The 16,430-nt window shown below is 39.6% G+C and overlaps 1 protein-coding gene across 4 annotated transcripts in view; it reads left to right on the forward strand.

Moving 5' to 3' along the window:
* The window catches only part of LOC107000920 (uncharacterized), a 145,378-nt gene that overhangs the window by 38,619 nt on the left and 90,329 nt on the right, over nucleotides 1-16,430 (forward strand). The window lies entirely within an intron of this gene.

Genomic DNA, 16,430 nt, shown 5'->3' on the forward strand with positions numbered 1-16,430 from the left:
AAGGATATCCAGGACTTGAACTCAGCTCTGCATCAAGCAGACCTAATAGGCATCTACAGAACTCTCCATCCCAAATCAACAGAATATAAATTCTCCTCAGCACCACATCGCACTTATTCCAAAATTGACCATGTAATTGGAAGTAAAGCACTCCTCAGCAAATGTAAAAGAACAAAAATTGTAACAAACTGTCTCTCAGACAACAGTGCAATCAAACTAGAACTCAGGATTAAGAAACGCCCTCAAAACCACTCAACTACATGGAAACTGAACAACCTGCTCCTGAATGACTACTGGGTACATAACAAAATGAAGGCAGAAATAAAGATGTTCTTTGAAACCAACGAGAATAAAGACACAACATACCAGAATCTCTGGGACACATTGAAAGCGGTGTGTAGAGGGAAATTTATAGCACTAAATGCCCACAAGAGAAAGCAGGAAAGATCTGAAATCGACATCCAACATCACAATTAAAAGAACTAGAAAAGCAAGAGCAAACACATTCAAAAGCTAGCAGAAGGCAGGAAATAACTAAGATCAGAGCAGAACTGAAGGAGATAGAGACACAAAAAACCCTTCAAAAAATCAATGAATCCAGGAACTGGTTTTTTGAAAAGATCAACAAAATTGATAGACTGCTAGCAAGACTAATAAAGAAGAAAAGAGAGAAGAATCAAATAGACACAATGAAAAATGATGAAGGGGATATCACCACCAATCCCACAGAAATACAAACTACCATCAGAGAATACTATAAACACCTCCAGGCAAACAAACTAGAAAATCTAGAAGAAATGGATACATTCCTGGACATATACACCCTCCCAAGACTAAACCAGGAAGAACTAAAACAATATTTTTCACCTTGTTCACTGTTGGTATATAAAATGCTACTGATTTCTGTATGTTGATTTTGTGTCCTCCAACTTCGTTGAATGTTTATCAGTTCTAATCGTTTTCTTGTGGAGACTTTAGGTTTTTCCAAATAGAAGATCATATCATCTGCAAACCAGGATAAACTGATTTCTTTCTTCTCAATTTGGATGCCTTTTAATATCTTCCTATTGTGTGATTGCTCTGGCTAGGCATGTTGTGCTTCCATTATCATTTGTTTCAAGAAATTTTTAAATTTTCTTCTTAATTTCTTCATTGATACCTGGTCATTCAGGAGCATATTGTTTAATTTCTATGTATTTTTAGAGTTTCCAAATTCCTCTTGTTATTAATTTCCAATTTTATTCCATTGTGGTCAGAGAAGATGCTTGATATTATTTCCATTTTTTTGAATGTTTTAAGACTTCTTGTGATGTAACATATGGTCTACTCCTGAGAATGATCCATGTGCTGAGGAAAAGAATGTGTATTCTACAGCTCTTGGATGACAACTCCTGTAAATATCTATTAGATCCATTTGTTCTATAGTGCAGATTAAGGAACATGTTTCTTTGTTGATTTTTTTGTCTGGAAGCTGTGTCCAATGCTGAAAGTGGGGTATTGAAGTCTCCAGCTATTATTGTATTCTGGCCTATTTCTCTTTAGCTCTAATATTTTTTTTTTATATATCAGGGTGCTCCATTGTTGGGTGCATGTATTTTTAAAATTGTTTTATCCTCTTGCTGAATTGACCCCTTTATCATTATATAGTGACCTTCTTTGTCTCTTTTTCTAGTTTTCGTCTTGAAATCTTTTTGCCTGGTATGAGTATAGCAGCTCCTGCTCTTTTTTGGTTTCCACTGGTGTGGAATACATTTTCCATTCATTTAGTTTCAGTCTATGTACATAGTTATAGGTGAAGTGTGTTTCTTGTAGGCAACAGATCAGTCTTGATTTTTTCAGTCTGTCTTCTGATTGGAGAGTTTAGTCCATTTACACTCAATGTTACTATGATAAGTAAGGACTTACTCCTGCCATTTTGTTACTTGTTTTCTTGTATTGTGGTCTTCTCTTCCTTTTCTCTTTGCTTCCTGTCTTCCTTTAGTGAAAGTGCTTTTTCTGGTGATATGATTTAATTTCTTGCTTTTTAAATTTTTGTGTGTTCATGGTGTGTTTTCTGACTTGGGGTTACTATAAGGCTTGCAAGTACTGTCTTATAACTCATTATTTTAACCTGATAAGAATTTAACACTATTTGCATAAACAAACAAGTGAAAAGAAAACTAATAAAAATTCTACGCCTTAATTTCATCCCCCCACTTAACTTTTTGTTGTTTCTATTTGTATCTAATTGTACTGACTCTGTCTTGACAAGTTGTTGTAGTTATTATTTTTGATTGGCTCATCATTTAGTCTTTCTACTTAGGATAAGAGTAGTTTACATACCACAGTTAGTATTATAATATTCTTCATTTTTCTGTGTACTTACTAGTGAGTTTTGTATCTTCAGGTGATTATTTATTGCTAATCAATGTCCTTTTCTTTCTGATTGATTTACTCCCTTTAGCATTTCTTGTAGAACAGATCTGGTATTGATGAAATCCCTCAACCGTTGTCTGGGAAAGTCTATTTCTCTTTGATATTTGAAGGATATTTTTGCCAAATATACTGTTACAGGGTAAAAGTTTGTTGTTGTTGTTGTTGTTGTTGTTTTTTCCTTCATCACTTTAAATATGTCATGCTACTCTCTCCTGGCCTGTAAGATTTCCTCTGAAAAGTCTGCTGCCAGATGTATCAGAGCTCCATTGTAATTTTTTTGTTTCTATTCTCTTGCTGCTTTTAGGATCCTTTCTTTATCCTTAACCTTTGGGAGTTTGATTATTAAATGCCTTGAGGTAGTCTTCTTTGGGTGAAATCTGCTTGGTGTTCTATAACCCTCTTGTACTGGATGTTTATATCTTTTCCTGGGTTTGGAAAGTTCTCTATCATTATCTCTTTGAATAAACTTTCTACCCCTGTCTCTTTCTCTACCTCTTGTTTAAGGCCAACAACTCTTAAATTTGCCCTTCTGAGGCAATTTTTAGATCATGTCAGTGCATTTCATTGTTTTTCATCCTTTTCTTCTTTTGTCTCCTCTTTTTGTTTTCAAATAGCCTGTCTTTAAGCTCACTAATTATTTCTTCTGCTTGATCCATTTTGCTATTAAAGAACTCTGATGCATTCTTCAGTATGCCCATTGCATTTTTCAGCTCCAGAATTTCTGCATGATTCTTTTTAATTATTTAAATCTCTTTGTTAAATTTATCTGATAGAATCCTGAATTCCTTCTCTGTGTTGAATTTCTTTGAGTTTCCTCAATATAGCAATCTTTTTTATTTAAAAAATTTTAATTATATAGAAATGGAGGTTTCACTATGTTTACCAGGCTGGCCTCAAACTCCTGGGCTCAAGTGATGCTAACACTTCAGCCTCCCAAAGTGCTAAGATTATAGGCATGAGACCCCACACCTGGCCAGCACAACTATTTAATTCTCTGTCTGAAATATCACTATTTCTGTTTCTCCTCTCTGTTTTTCCAGGATTGGTCCCTAACACCTTATTTAGTTCATTTGGTGAGGTCATGTTTTCCTGGATGGTGTTTATGCTAGTAGATGTTCTATGGTATCTAGGCATTGAGGAGTTAGGTATTTACAGTAGCCTTCACTGTCTGGGCTTATTTGTAAACAATCCTTCTTGGGAAGACTTTCCAGGTATTTGAGAGGAGTTGGGTGTTGTGATCTAAGCTGTATGTACTTTAGGTGACACCTCAAGCCCAGTAACACTGTGGTTCTTGCAGACTTGTAGAAGTACCACCTTGATGGTCTTGGACAAGATATGGGAGAATCTTCTGGATTACCAGGCAGACTCTTGTCCTCTTCCCTTACTTTCTCCCAAACAAACAGAATCTCTCTCTGTTCTGAGCCACCTAAAGCTGCGGGTGGAGTGATACAAGGACCTCTGTGGCCACAACCACTATGACTGCACTGGGTGAGACCTGAAGGCAGCACAGCACTGGGTCTTGCCCAAGGCCTGCTGTAACCACACCTGGCTACTGCCTATGTTTGCTCAAGGTCCTGGAGATCTATAATCAGCAAGCGGCAAAGCCAGCCAGGCCTGTGTCCTTCCCTTTAGAGTGGTGAGGTCCCCCAAGCCCTGGATGGGTCCAGAGGTACTGTCCAGGCGTCAGGGACTGGAGTCAAAAACTTTAGAAGTCTACCTGGTAATCTATTATATTGCAGCTGAGCTGGCACTCAAGCCACAAGATGTAGTCCTTCCCACTCTTCCCTTCCCTTTCCACAGACAGAAGGACCTCATCCCATAGTCACCCCCACCCCAAACCACAGAGAGTACTGCCAGACTATTGCCCATGTTCCCTTAAGGCCCAAAGTCTCTTAAATCAGCTTGTGGTGAATGCTGCCTGGCCTGTGACTCACCCTTCAGGGCAGTGGGCTCCCCTCTGGCCCAGGGCAGGTCCAAAAATGCCAGCAAAGGGTCAAGTCCTAGATCAGGGACCCTGAGGGCCTGCTTGATGCTCTACCCCTCTGTTACCATGCTGTCTCAGAGCTAAGCCAGCATGTCTCAGAGACTCATCCAAGGCCCTTGATGTAGTACTCTGGTATCACTACTGGTTGTTCAGGGTCCAAGGGCTCTTCAGTTAGCAGGTGACTGATGCTGCCAGGACTGGGTCTTTTCTTCAAGACAGCAGGTTCCCTTCTGACCCAGGGTGTGTCTAGAAATGTTCTCCAGGAGCGAGAGTCTGGAATGGGGGCCTCACAGCTCTGTCTGGTGCCCTATCCTGCTGTAGCTGCGCTGGTGTCTAAGATGCAAGACTGTCTCTCCTACTCTTTCCTCTCTTCTCTTCAAGCAGAGGAAGGAGTGTCTTTTGGAGCCCCGAGCTGAGCAGTATGGGATTAGGGGAGGGGTGATCCCACACTCCTTTGGCTGCCCCAGCTGATGTCTCAGTATGCACTCCAAGTCCACTGTCTCTGGGCCTAGTTCAGCATTAGGCCTCTCCTAAGAGTTGCAGACCTTATGGTCTAGACTGCCTTTCATGTTTACTTGGAGACTGCTGTAGCCTTCTGTGGTGAGGTTTGCAGTCACTCAGTTCAGACTGCTAGGATCAGTGATTCCCCTCTTGCTAGGCCTGATTTGAATGCTCCCTCCTCCGTTGGCAGGCATCGGCTGAGTTTGGTCCGGTTTTCCTTTTTGCTCTAACAGAACAGCCCTGATTTGAGTGCCTCAATTTGTGTGTTCTCCCTCCCCCAGCTCCCAGAGACACTCTGCACCACCCTGCCGTAGCCAGGGGTGGGGTAGGGGTGGTGTCAGCAATTCAGGACTGTTTTTTTTAATCTCTTCAGTGCCTCTTTCAGTGATATGAAGTTAAAACCAGATACTATGAGTGCTCACCTGATTTTTAGTTCTCATGAAGGTGTTTTTTCTGTGTAGATAGTTATTAACTCAGTGCACTTGCGGGGATGGGTTGGGAGGGGCAATGATGGAAACTCTTACTCCGTCATCTTGCTTTTCCTCCTTTCTCCCTCTCTAAACAGACCAGAATGTGGCTCTGAACACTATCTCATTTTTTATTATATTAAATTAAAATGTGAAAGTTATGATTTATTACTTGTTAGGCCTCAATATGTTCTTTTTCCCATTCTCATTAGTTAATAAATATGCCAACCCTTAACTAAACTGATAGAAAATGTATCGAACTGCGTAATAGTTAAACTTAGTTGCTTTGATTTGCTTTGTGTTTTAGCTTTCTTTTATCCCTTTACATTTTTAATAAGGCATTTTGAGTAATGCAAAGGAATAAACGGAAGCTAAAAAAGGGCATTGAAATAATGAGCATTGAAATAATAATCCTCATATGAATTCAAGCAATGCATTCAAAGTTCAGTCCATGGCTTATGTATTGTCATGCCCTGGTCATCCGTCTAGTGAACCACACCTATGCACACTCTTAACAGTAACTGAGGTAGGCATTTAGTTCTTGAGCAAGAAAGAACACTTTAGCAAGTTAGGAAAGAAAGAAGCATTCTATTTCTACAAATGTATGCAACATTTGTTAACACAACAGCTATAACTACCATTTTAAAACATCTACTATGTGTCAGCACTATGCTAAGTGTAATATGGGTTATTTAAAATTCCTGCAACAGGCTGAGCACAGTGGCTCATGCTTGTAATCCCAGCACTTTGGGAGGCTGAGGCGGGTGGATCATCTGAGGTCAGGAGTTCAAGACCAGCTTGGCCAACATGGCAAAACCCTATCTCTACTAAAAATACAAAAATTAGCTGGGCGTGGTGGTGCACGCTTCTACTCCCAGCTAGTCGGGAGGCTAAGGCAGAAGCATCATTTGAACCTAGGAGGGTAGAGGTTGCAGTGAGCCAAAATTGTACCACTGCACTCCAGCCTGGGTGACAGAGTGAGAGTCTGTCTCGAAATAATAATAATAATAGTGATGATGATGATAATAATAAATAAAATAAAATTCCTGCAATAGCTTTGTAAAAATAGGTATTATTTTTCTAATTCCATAAATAAGAAAATTAAGCCTCTAAGAAGTTAATTAACTTGCTTAAAAGTTCACACAGCTAGAAAATGGCTAACAGAGCACATTCTCAGAATCCTCTTCTGATATCAATGAGTAAACTTGGCTATTGATGAATAGATCTTATTAATGACTGTTATTTGATGTTAAGTCCATTTCAGCTTCCAAAGCACTATCACATATACTGTTTCTTCTCATTCGGTCTTCATAACAATTCTGTGAGTAGGTCACTGCAATCCCATTCCACAGATGAAGAAACTGAGGCCCCAAGTATTGCAACTATGAAAGCAAGTCAATTCTGGAGACATGCGTGAAAGCACTGTAACTAAAGACCAGTGTTCTATTTCTAAGGGGAAAATTAACTGCACTTCTTTCCAGAGAAGACTGACTCACCAGAAATGAGCCAAATCAAAATAAGCATAATAATTTCTTCAACCTGTGGGCCCAGTGAGAAGGGAGGAGAGGTCCCCAGCACAGAGGAGAGCAAGGATTACTTCTTTTACCAACCTGAGTCAGTGCACACTAAGGGCTGGTGTATGTGCACACGTGTGTGTACGTGCACACTGGTAGCCTGCAGGTGCCTGAGGATTGCTGAGGTCTTTTGCATCCCCCTGGGATAAGTAAAGGAAACTCTACCAGTGTGTAATAGCCAGGACCACAGTGTGTGCCTTGTTGCCTCAGACTGTGCTGGAGAGAGTCCCAGAGGGATCCTCCTCTTATGGGGCTGGCTTGACTCTTGCCAAGAACTGCCAGGCATTTAAGATACAGTCTTCACCTACACACATTCCCAGCAAACCCCACAGCCTTCACACTTTCTCAACTCAAGCGTGGCATTGTGCCTACCTTCAAACTCTGCATTGTAACAAAATTGAAGCCTCTTTTTGGATTATAGGGCCTGCAGGCTACAGCTACTTTAGAGAACTGACTGGTGTCCAAATTGAGAAATATTTGTTAAAAGGGGGCTTTTGCCAGGATATTTTCTCTGGGGACCATTATCATAAATCTGAAGAAAGAAGCCACATCTGAAAAGCCCATAGCATTAAGGAGCCCATTGTACTCTTTCCTTTTGGGAATTACTGACTCTAGATAATCTCTTCGAATCTTTGGGTCATATTTGTTTCATTATTTAATATCACAACTCAATCACACAATAGAAAATATTCACAAATCTGCATTTATGTCAAGGGCTAAAATGGGTCCACAATAATGTAGCTTTGGGGTTGTGCTTAAAATAAAATAATAATCAAAGTTTACTATTTCTTTCCTAGCATCTGTCCCTACCCAATTACTCTACTCAATTATTTTTAGGAATTGGCTCCTGGCATTGGTTCTTGAAGCCAGAGGTATTGTCTGTGCTGTCTCTTGGAATCATTTTTCCACTTGACACACTCAGAGTTAGAGGAGTAGGCTGGATGGGTCTGTTGGAGTGTTATTGTTCATACAGCCTGTGTCAGCAAGGGCTGCAATCAGCTTGTTTGTCACATGTCTCCAAGCCTCACTCAGGCAGGCATGGGGATAAGAGCCACTAATCCAGCTACACAGAGAAAACTGGAGCCCTATGGGTGCTGAGCACCTTTTCTGTATCCTGTCCCCTGAACTAGAACTCTGGGTTTATATCACAAGTCATCTTTTACCTAAATACACTATTTTTCAAAAAAAAGAAGAAAGCGACCTTTGAAGGGTTAACATCAATGAATAGTTGGAAACTTGTTAAAAAATTTTTTCCCCTAACACATTTTAAAGTTTAGGAAAACCTAGAAATGCAATGCCTAAAAAAAGCCAGCTTCTGTCTATATTTCTAAATGATTTTTGCATCTTTAAAAAGATGTGTGTGCAATCTTCAGGGAGGAAGGGAAGGAATATATATGCCATTGCTGACTTCCTACTTCTAAAGATAGTACTTTAATATCTATAAATCAGACTCACTACTTTGGTATTATATATCAAAAGACATAGAGTTTCAAAATAATGCAATTCTGAGACCCTCCTCACCCTCCGCTTCTCACCTATCTTTATCTTTCCTAAAGTACAGGTACCTTCAGAATCCTGAAAGGGATTCAAACAATTCAACTTTTTTTTTTCCTGAGGCTAGATTAAAATTTACCTTTGCTTTATCTATATGTAGCAAGTAGAATTTGCTAAACAAAGAAGTAGTATAAACTCATATTTAGGATTGTTGCTCCATTTACTTAAGAAAGGGGTTTCATCACCTTTAAAGATATTGTAACATCATTTGAAGGCAAATAATGAGTGAACAAATTACAAAGTGTTTGTTCAGACAGGAAATATATTTTTAGGGCTTACCTGAAAGCACCGAAACTTCTTTTAAAATGGTACAGTTTCTCAGTAATTCACAGTAGGCTTCCCTCCATTTATTTCAAATGGATGAAATTTTATTGACCATGAAAATGGTATAATACTCAGAGGAGAATTCCCAATGAGGGTTGAGTCTTGGCTAACTAGTTGGGTTAGCCAGGCAGCATAGTGGAGGTGGATTTGGCATTGTGTTCTCATTCATTTACTATAAAAACGTGTTTGTGTATATGTGTTTTGGCATCTATCAGCACTATGCCACACACTAAAGATAACAGAGGATAAAATTTGCACATTGCCTTGGCTTGGCCTCACAGAACTTACAGTCAAATGGGGAATAGAGGACTTATCATCCAGTAGGTGCTTTGACAAGGGAAGAGCAGGATTCTTTGGAAGCGTATGGATGGAGCCCCTCAAACAGATCTGGAGAAGTGACATCTAAGCTGAGACCTGGAGGAGCAGGAGGAGTTGGAGAAGGGAGATATACAGAGGAATTTTTTAGATTACAATGTAGGTGAAACCACAGAGGCAAAGGAGAGCATGGCCAGGGGATGTGAGACAGAGGAAAAGAAAGTTCCATAACTTGGAGCTTAGAGGGCAAAGGTGCTGGCTCTGGCAAGACAGGAAGCTCTACAGGTATAAAAATGCTGTAAAGCCTGACTTCTTAGAGGTATCCAACACAGTTCAACTCACCTTCGCTCTTGAAGTACCTTCTTTCCCTTTTAGGCTTCCATAACACCACAGTCTCTTTGTTTTCCTCCTACTTCATAGATTACTTCTCGGTCTCCTTTGATGTCTCATTTTACCTTGCTCAATCTCTAAATATTAGAGTTCCTCAAGACTTAGTCCTCTGCACTCTTCTCTGCTCTATTTACCTCCTACATACATTTACCGAGTGATTTCATCCAGTCATGTGACTTTAAATAGAATCTATGCCAATGACCTCCAAATCTCTATACCCTGCCTCTTCCTCCAAATCCAGATTTATGTCTATTTGCTTCCTTGACCACTCTCTTTAGCTGTTCAATAGGCAACTCAGACACAATACTCAATTAGTTAGAATGAGCTTGGCTGTAAGCAACAGAAATCTTCAACTCAAATGGCTTAAATAGTAAGGTCATTCTTACAGTGTTGTTCCTGGCCTAGGTAGTTCACAGGGATGGCATTGTAGGTGAGAAAAAATTTTTCTTCAAAACTCTTAAGTTTTGTTACTGGGGTGTGCAAATTAAACTGAAAAAAGGAAAATTAACAGGAGAAGAAGTTTATTTATGCATGTAATGCTCATACATGCAGGAATGCTCAGTGATGAGTTAGTCAAAGGGATGATTAGAATTTGGGGCTTATAAACCTAACTTAGTAGGAGAAAGGAAAGTGGGAGAAAAGGCTTTTATGGGAAGGACAAATAGGTATTTTAAAAGAAAGAAAAATGGGTTTTTGGGAGGACAAATCAGAGAGAAAGGTTTTGCTAATATTGTATCTACAGTCTGAGCCATCTTTCCATCTCCTTCAGGGTGATAAAACCTCCCTGTGGAAAGGATTTATGATAAGTTTACTCAAGGTCTCTCTCCTGGCATCAGATCCACCCCAATGAGGGAATTTATGGCAGCCTCATTTCCCAGATACAAATTTCTTCTTTTAGTCAGATAAGGGAAGTTCCGAGAAGGCTTCTTTCTGCATCTGTTGAATTTCAAGTGCATTTGAAATAAGGATGAAAATCCTTATGCCAAAGTCACATATTTTGAAGATGGCATATCCTGATCCCTTTCAGTGCTGCGTTCTTTTAGTTGAACAAAATTGTACAAAGGCATTTCAGTGTCATGAACTGGGTTTTGGGCTAATTCTGAAATTGTGAATCACTGAAGGGCCTAGATTAGTATGATTCTTCTTACCTCTGACCTAGCCCCCTTTTATAATTCTAATCACCATAGGAGTCAAATTAAAGTCGAGATATTTTTGACCTATTGTAGTACCTTTTATAGTATAGATAGTATATATTTTGATGTATTATAATGCCTACCATCTGCTAATTCTTGTGGTGAACTTCAGATCTGGGACATTGATTAATAGCATAAATAGTCCCCTTTAATGGCCTCCTGTATCCTTGCCTTTCCCCTGAAACTTTTTTGTTCCTGCCAAGTTTGACCTTGAACTCATCTATGAGACTTGCTTAGGCCAATGGAGTGTCAGCAAATGTGACACAACCAGAAGCTTTAAAAGTGATTGTTCATTAAGAACAAACCTAGACTAGCTTGCTAGAGGAGAGGGGACCACATGGGGCAGAGATGAGCTGTCCCAAATGGGGCCATTCTAGATGAGGTGGCCTCCAGACAGTTGCCCAGCTAACCACAAATGCATGAGCATGCCCAGCCAAGACCAGTTCAGTCTAGTCCAAGTCAGCAGAACTGCCTAGCTGATCTGTAGACTCGTCATAAATAATAAATAGTAGTTGACTTAAGTCACTAGCATTGGGGTGGATTGTTATGTAATAAAAGCTAACATACATGTGGAAAATTCCTAACTTTTTTGAATGGAAAGGATGCGAGAACACCTTCACGGAGGAGCTTGTAGGAGTAGGGTTACTTCAAACTATCTTTCAGGTGTGGAATTTTTTATTTCTTGGATTTCTCAAGATAGAAAATTTCTCAACTGAGCATGCTTCTCACAAAACACGCTGTCATACCTTGGCTGAGTAAGATGGTAACTCTGAGTTGGTTCTGCTAATAGGCCATCCTCCCTTGACATGCAAAATTGTATAATGGTAAGCTTCTCCTCTCTATGTGCAGAAGGTTGTGTTGCAACAGTGCTGGAAGAAGGCTGGTTACTGGACAGAGGCCCGTGGAAGCTGTTAAGAGGTAGCACAAGGCTGTCTCATGAGCGCAGGAGATGCGATCCCAAAGTAGGAACCATCACAGCCGTTTGTGGAATGGTCCCTGCGGAGATGAATTTCCAGCAAATTATTTGGCACTAGCTCTTTAAATCCTCTGAGGTCACGACAAACCTCTGGCCAGAGTTTCACACAATGACTGGTCACTTCTCTCAGGTCACAGTGATGCCCTTCATTTGCCAAAGGACTGCTACCAACTTCTAATTACCTGCTAATCTTTATCCTTCATTTCCTCCACTCAACGGATGCTATCAAACTTGCAGTTTAACATTCAGCTTGCCGTCCTTTGTTGTGCCCTTGCAGAAGGTCTGGCACCATCACTTAGACACTTCTTGACACACTTTTATGTCAGAAAGAAGCTGCAAGGAAAAAAAAACATGCATGACCACATGTGCTCAGTTCAGCTCTCATTGGTCAGTAGTGGCTGCTACACAGCATGGCTATGCTTGCTGACAGAAGCATCTGCTGGGCTGGCTCTCAGAGAATGAGAAGATATGATTGTTCCAAGTATGTATTGATAATAGAATACAATGTATCATTTAATAAGGTAAATACACTTGGTCTTGAACCTGCAGATATGGAGGGCCTTGAACTTCTGCAGATTTTGGTATCAGCACAGTGTCCTGGAACCAGTTCCCTGTGGATACCAAGGGAAGAATGTACTTCAAATTACAGTAAAGCTATAAAAATTGTAGCTTACTGATTAAGCACATAGACTTTAGAATCAGACAGGCCTGGGTGCAAATTAAGATTGATGATTTATTAGTGCTCTCGTTGTGAGCTTATTACTTAACCTCTCTATGCCACTGTGCAATGAAGACAGTAATTCCCACTTCCTAGGGATCTTGCAAGGATTAAATGAGACATAGCATGTAAAATGCCTAACACAGTACTTAATACCTAGTAGGCACTCAGTAATTATAGGTGATGATAATAATGATGATTACCTAAGATAATTTTCTCCCAAATATATTCTACCCAACAATAGTGTATTTGGAAATATTAATAGGTGTACTGTGAAATAAAGGTTTCAGAGGTCACAGAGAACATCAATATGTAGTGAAGAAACTAGTTGAGTTTTATTTAACACAGCTCTTCTCACATTGATTTGAAGACAGAACCTTTTTTTTTTTTTTTTTCTTGGAACGCCTCTTGACATCTGTGAGACAGCACTGTCCTCCCAGACCCCTGTTTGGACAGTGCTGGCTCATGAAAATAATTTTCAGTTGTTTGACTGTTGAAAAATCCCTCACCAGAAAGCAAAATGAGAATTGAATATAAAGAAGCAGTACGTGTAAAAGCCTGGCCTTCGTGGGTATGGGAGCAATGTTGCAGTTGGCTTGCAGCCTCTCTGGAGTCTGGGAACACAGGAGATCGTCATCTCAGCCATCTGCTGTGAAGGGGCAGCGTGTGGTGCAGTGGGGCAGGCTTTTAACTTCTGAGTCAGAATTGGCTGTTCCATCTGCCAGCCTCACTTTGAAACAGAAGCCACTGAGGGCTTTTTCTCAGTGGCAGCTCAGTCCCCTGAAGACAAGCTCTGAACTCTGGACTGTCCTCACTAAGACCACCCAAGGCCAAAACTGAACTTTTCCTTCAGCCAGAAGTGGCCACACATGTTTTTTTATTTTTGTTTGTTTGAGTTTGTTTTGTAGGCAACCACATGAAGCACAGACCCAGGAGGCCTAAGCTGGCCTTGGTGTAGGAGAAGCTGGGGACAGGGATGTTTTTGAAGAAGAAAGTGACCACTTGTCAAAGAATTCGGGATTGATTCCTAACGCAGAGTGGCTCATCAGGAGACCCAGGTTCTATTGGTCACCCCTCTTGAATAACAGCTGGTTATTCAGGCTAGGGAAAGTGTTTTTGTTTTTTAAGGGAAAGTTTATAGAAAGTGAGAGAAGGTAGATATGAGATCCAAAAGACAAAGTAAAAAGTAATGTGTGTTCTTTAAGGTAAGTGTAGGTACTTTTTAAGCATAATATTGAATTAACATTTGGTGCAATAATGAATTTATATAATGTCAATATTGAATTGATGAAGGGAAATCTGCAAGCGAAGGAGACACCAAACTGCTTTTGTGATCGGAGAGTCTGTATATCTTGCTACTGAGAAAATGTTTAATCCCATGCTTCATAAATAGCTACATGGCACAGAGAAAGATGGAATACTTACCAATTCACTTATGAAGTGAGCAAAACTAAAACCATCGTATAACATTTTGACAAAAACCATCAAACAAACTCTCTGCCAGAACTATTAAAAACACAAAACTCTTCGGATGCAACTGACACTGACTTAGGAAGACAAATTTAAAATGAGCAGAAATACTTTGAAATTAAATTCTTAATACCTTACATTAAATTAAATAATTAAATTGAAATCTTAAAAACTATAATCAGAGCAAGTAAGGTTTACCATAGAAATGTAAGGAATGGTTTATTAATGGGAAATCTATAAAGAAAATATGTCATTTCAAAATGACAAAAGAAAAAAATTACATAATCATCTTAGCAGATGATACACATTTGTGATTAAAAAATATTGTAAAGTAGGAAAAGAGAGTACTTCCTTAACAGTACTTATACAAATAGTCACTGGAGACATACTGTAGTAGAGTGTTCACATTAGAACTGGAAATATGTTAAGAATATGTGACCTTCACTATTTAGTATTATTTAATAGTATTATCTTCACTTTTAAATATTTTCCTGGAAGTTGTAGCCATTGAAATAAGATAGGAAACAAACAAAAGATGGCATGATAATTAATTTTAGGTGTCAGCTTGGCTGGGCTATGGTGCTGAGATGTTCGGTCAAACACCAGCGTAGATGTTGCTGTGAAAATATTTTTCAGATGTGAATTTAAATTAGTAGACTTTGAGGAAAACAGATTATCCTTCATAATGTGGGTGGGCTTCAGCCAATCAGGCCTTAGGAGAAAAGACCTAGTTCCCTTGAGCAAGAAGAAATTCTGCCTCCAGACTGCCTTTGGACTTGAGACTGTAACATCAGCTCCTCCCTGGGTCTCTAGCCTGCTGGCCTGTCCTGCATATGTTGAATTTTCCAGCTCCAGAATTATGTGAGCCAATTTCTTAAAATACAGTCTCTGTATACACACACATACACACACACACACACACACACACACACACACACACACACATACACACACACACCCTATTAGTTCTGTTTTTCTCTGGAGAGCTCTAATACAAATAGCAACAATAGCTAACACCTACTGAATGCTTTCTATGTGCCAGGCAATGTTTTGAGGGATATACATGTATGTATTAACTCATTTAATCCTCACAATAACCCTAAAAGGTAGTGCTGCTTTTGTCCTTATTAAAAACTAATTAGAATGAAATATTCTGAGGATTCGTAAGAGAATCTGGGCTAATTGAAGGAGAAGAACCCAAAGCCTCAAGTTCCTACCCCATGCCCTTTTACTTTTAGGCAACAACTCCAACTGTCTCATTCTGGGTAAGGTTTATCAGTACTCTGGGACCTTGCATTGATGATGAAATTAATCCTGTTATCCGGGTGGTAGTCAGTTGAATTGGACACAGGCTGGGAAGCAATCATATTCAGGAACTTCTGTAGAGATTGGACTTGTACTCTGATGATCCTATATTAGTTTCCTATTGCGTTTGTAACAAATTATGGTACCACAGACTTAGAGGCTTACCATTCTGGAGGTCAGATGTCCTAAAACTGAGGTGTCAGCAGGGCTGAGTTTTAGAGAAGAGTCTGTTTCCTTCCAGCTTCCAGAGGCCACCTATATTCCTTGGCCCATAGCCCTTTCTCCACCTTGAAAGTGAGTAGTAGGCCATCTTAAAATTTATCTGACCTCTGCTTTCATTTTCCATGACCTCTCTTTCTGATTCTGACCCTCTTCCCTCCCTATTATAAGAGCCATTATGATTACTTTGAACCCACCTGGATAATCCACAATAATCTGTCTTCTCAAGATCTATAACTCAATCACGTCTGCAAAGTTCCTTTTGCCGGGGAAGGTAATGTATTCACAGGTTTGAGGGATTAGCCTGTGACATCTTTGGAGGGGTCATCATTCTGTCTATCATACATACCAAGCATAGGTGAAAGACGCTAGCGTCTCTTTCCTATGGAGAAGTATGCATGTAACGGATCAAAACCAAAAACGCTGCCTTCTCAAACCCATATCATTATCCCGAAAGGTATGTCAACCTTCAGTGTTTTCCTGTTCCTGGTTTTCTGGGGGCAAACCTGCAGCACAACCCAGTTTTAGAAAACTGTATCACTGGAAAGGAGAATTTTCTTACGACCCTGCCTTATACCTTTTCCATATATGCATAATGTAACAAAACTAGGAAGAAACATAAATCCATATTATTCTCATCTGGTTGCAGGGAAGTCGATGTCTAATACAGAAACAGAAGACAAATTCACAGTGGACAAGATCAATAGCTATGACCTACTTAAAAGTTCAAAACTCTGTAGAATTTTAAAAAAGAGAAAATTAAAAGACAACAAAGTAGAAAGCTACTTACAAAATGTATAGCAAATGGTTAATATATTTAATCCATAAAGAGCAGTTATAAATTAATAAGAGGAAAACACTCCCAAGGCAGCATGGGCAAAAGGAACAGATAGGTCACAAAGGAAAATAAACAGATACGTCACAAAGGAAAATAAACAGATACATCACAAAGGAAAATAAACAGATACGTCACAAAGGAAAATAAACAGATACGTCACAAAGGAAAATATCAAATGGCTTATATA

Source organism: Macaca mulatta, chromosome 11 (genome assembly GCF_049350105.2).
Source record: "Macaca mulatta isolate MMU2019108-1 chromosome 11, T2T-MMU8v2.0, whole genome shotgun sequence".
NCBI classification, from domain to species: Eukaryota; Metazoa; Chordata; class Mammalia; order Primates; family Cercopithecidae; genus Macaca; species Macaca mulatta.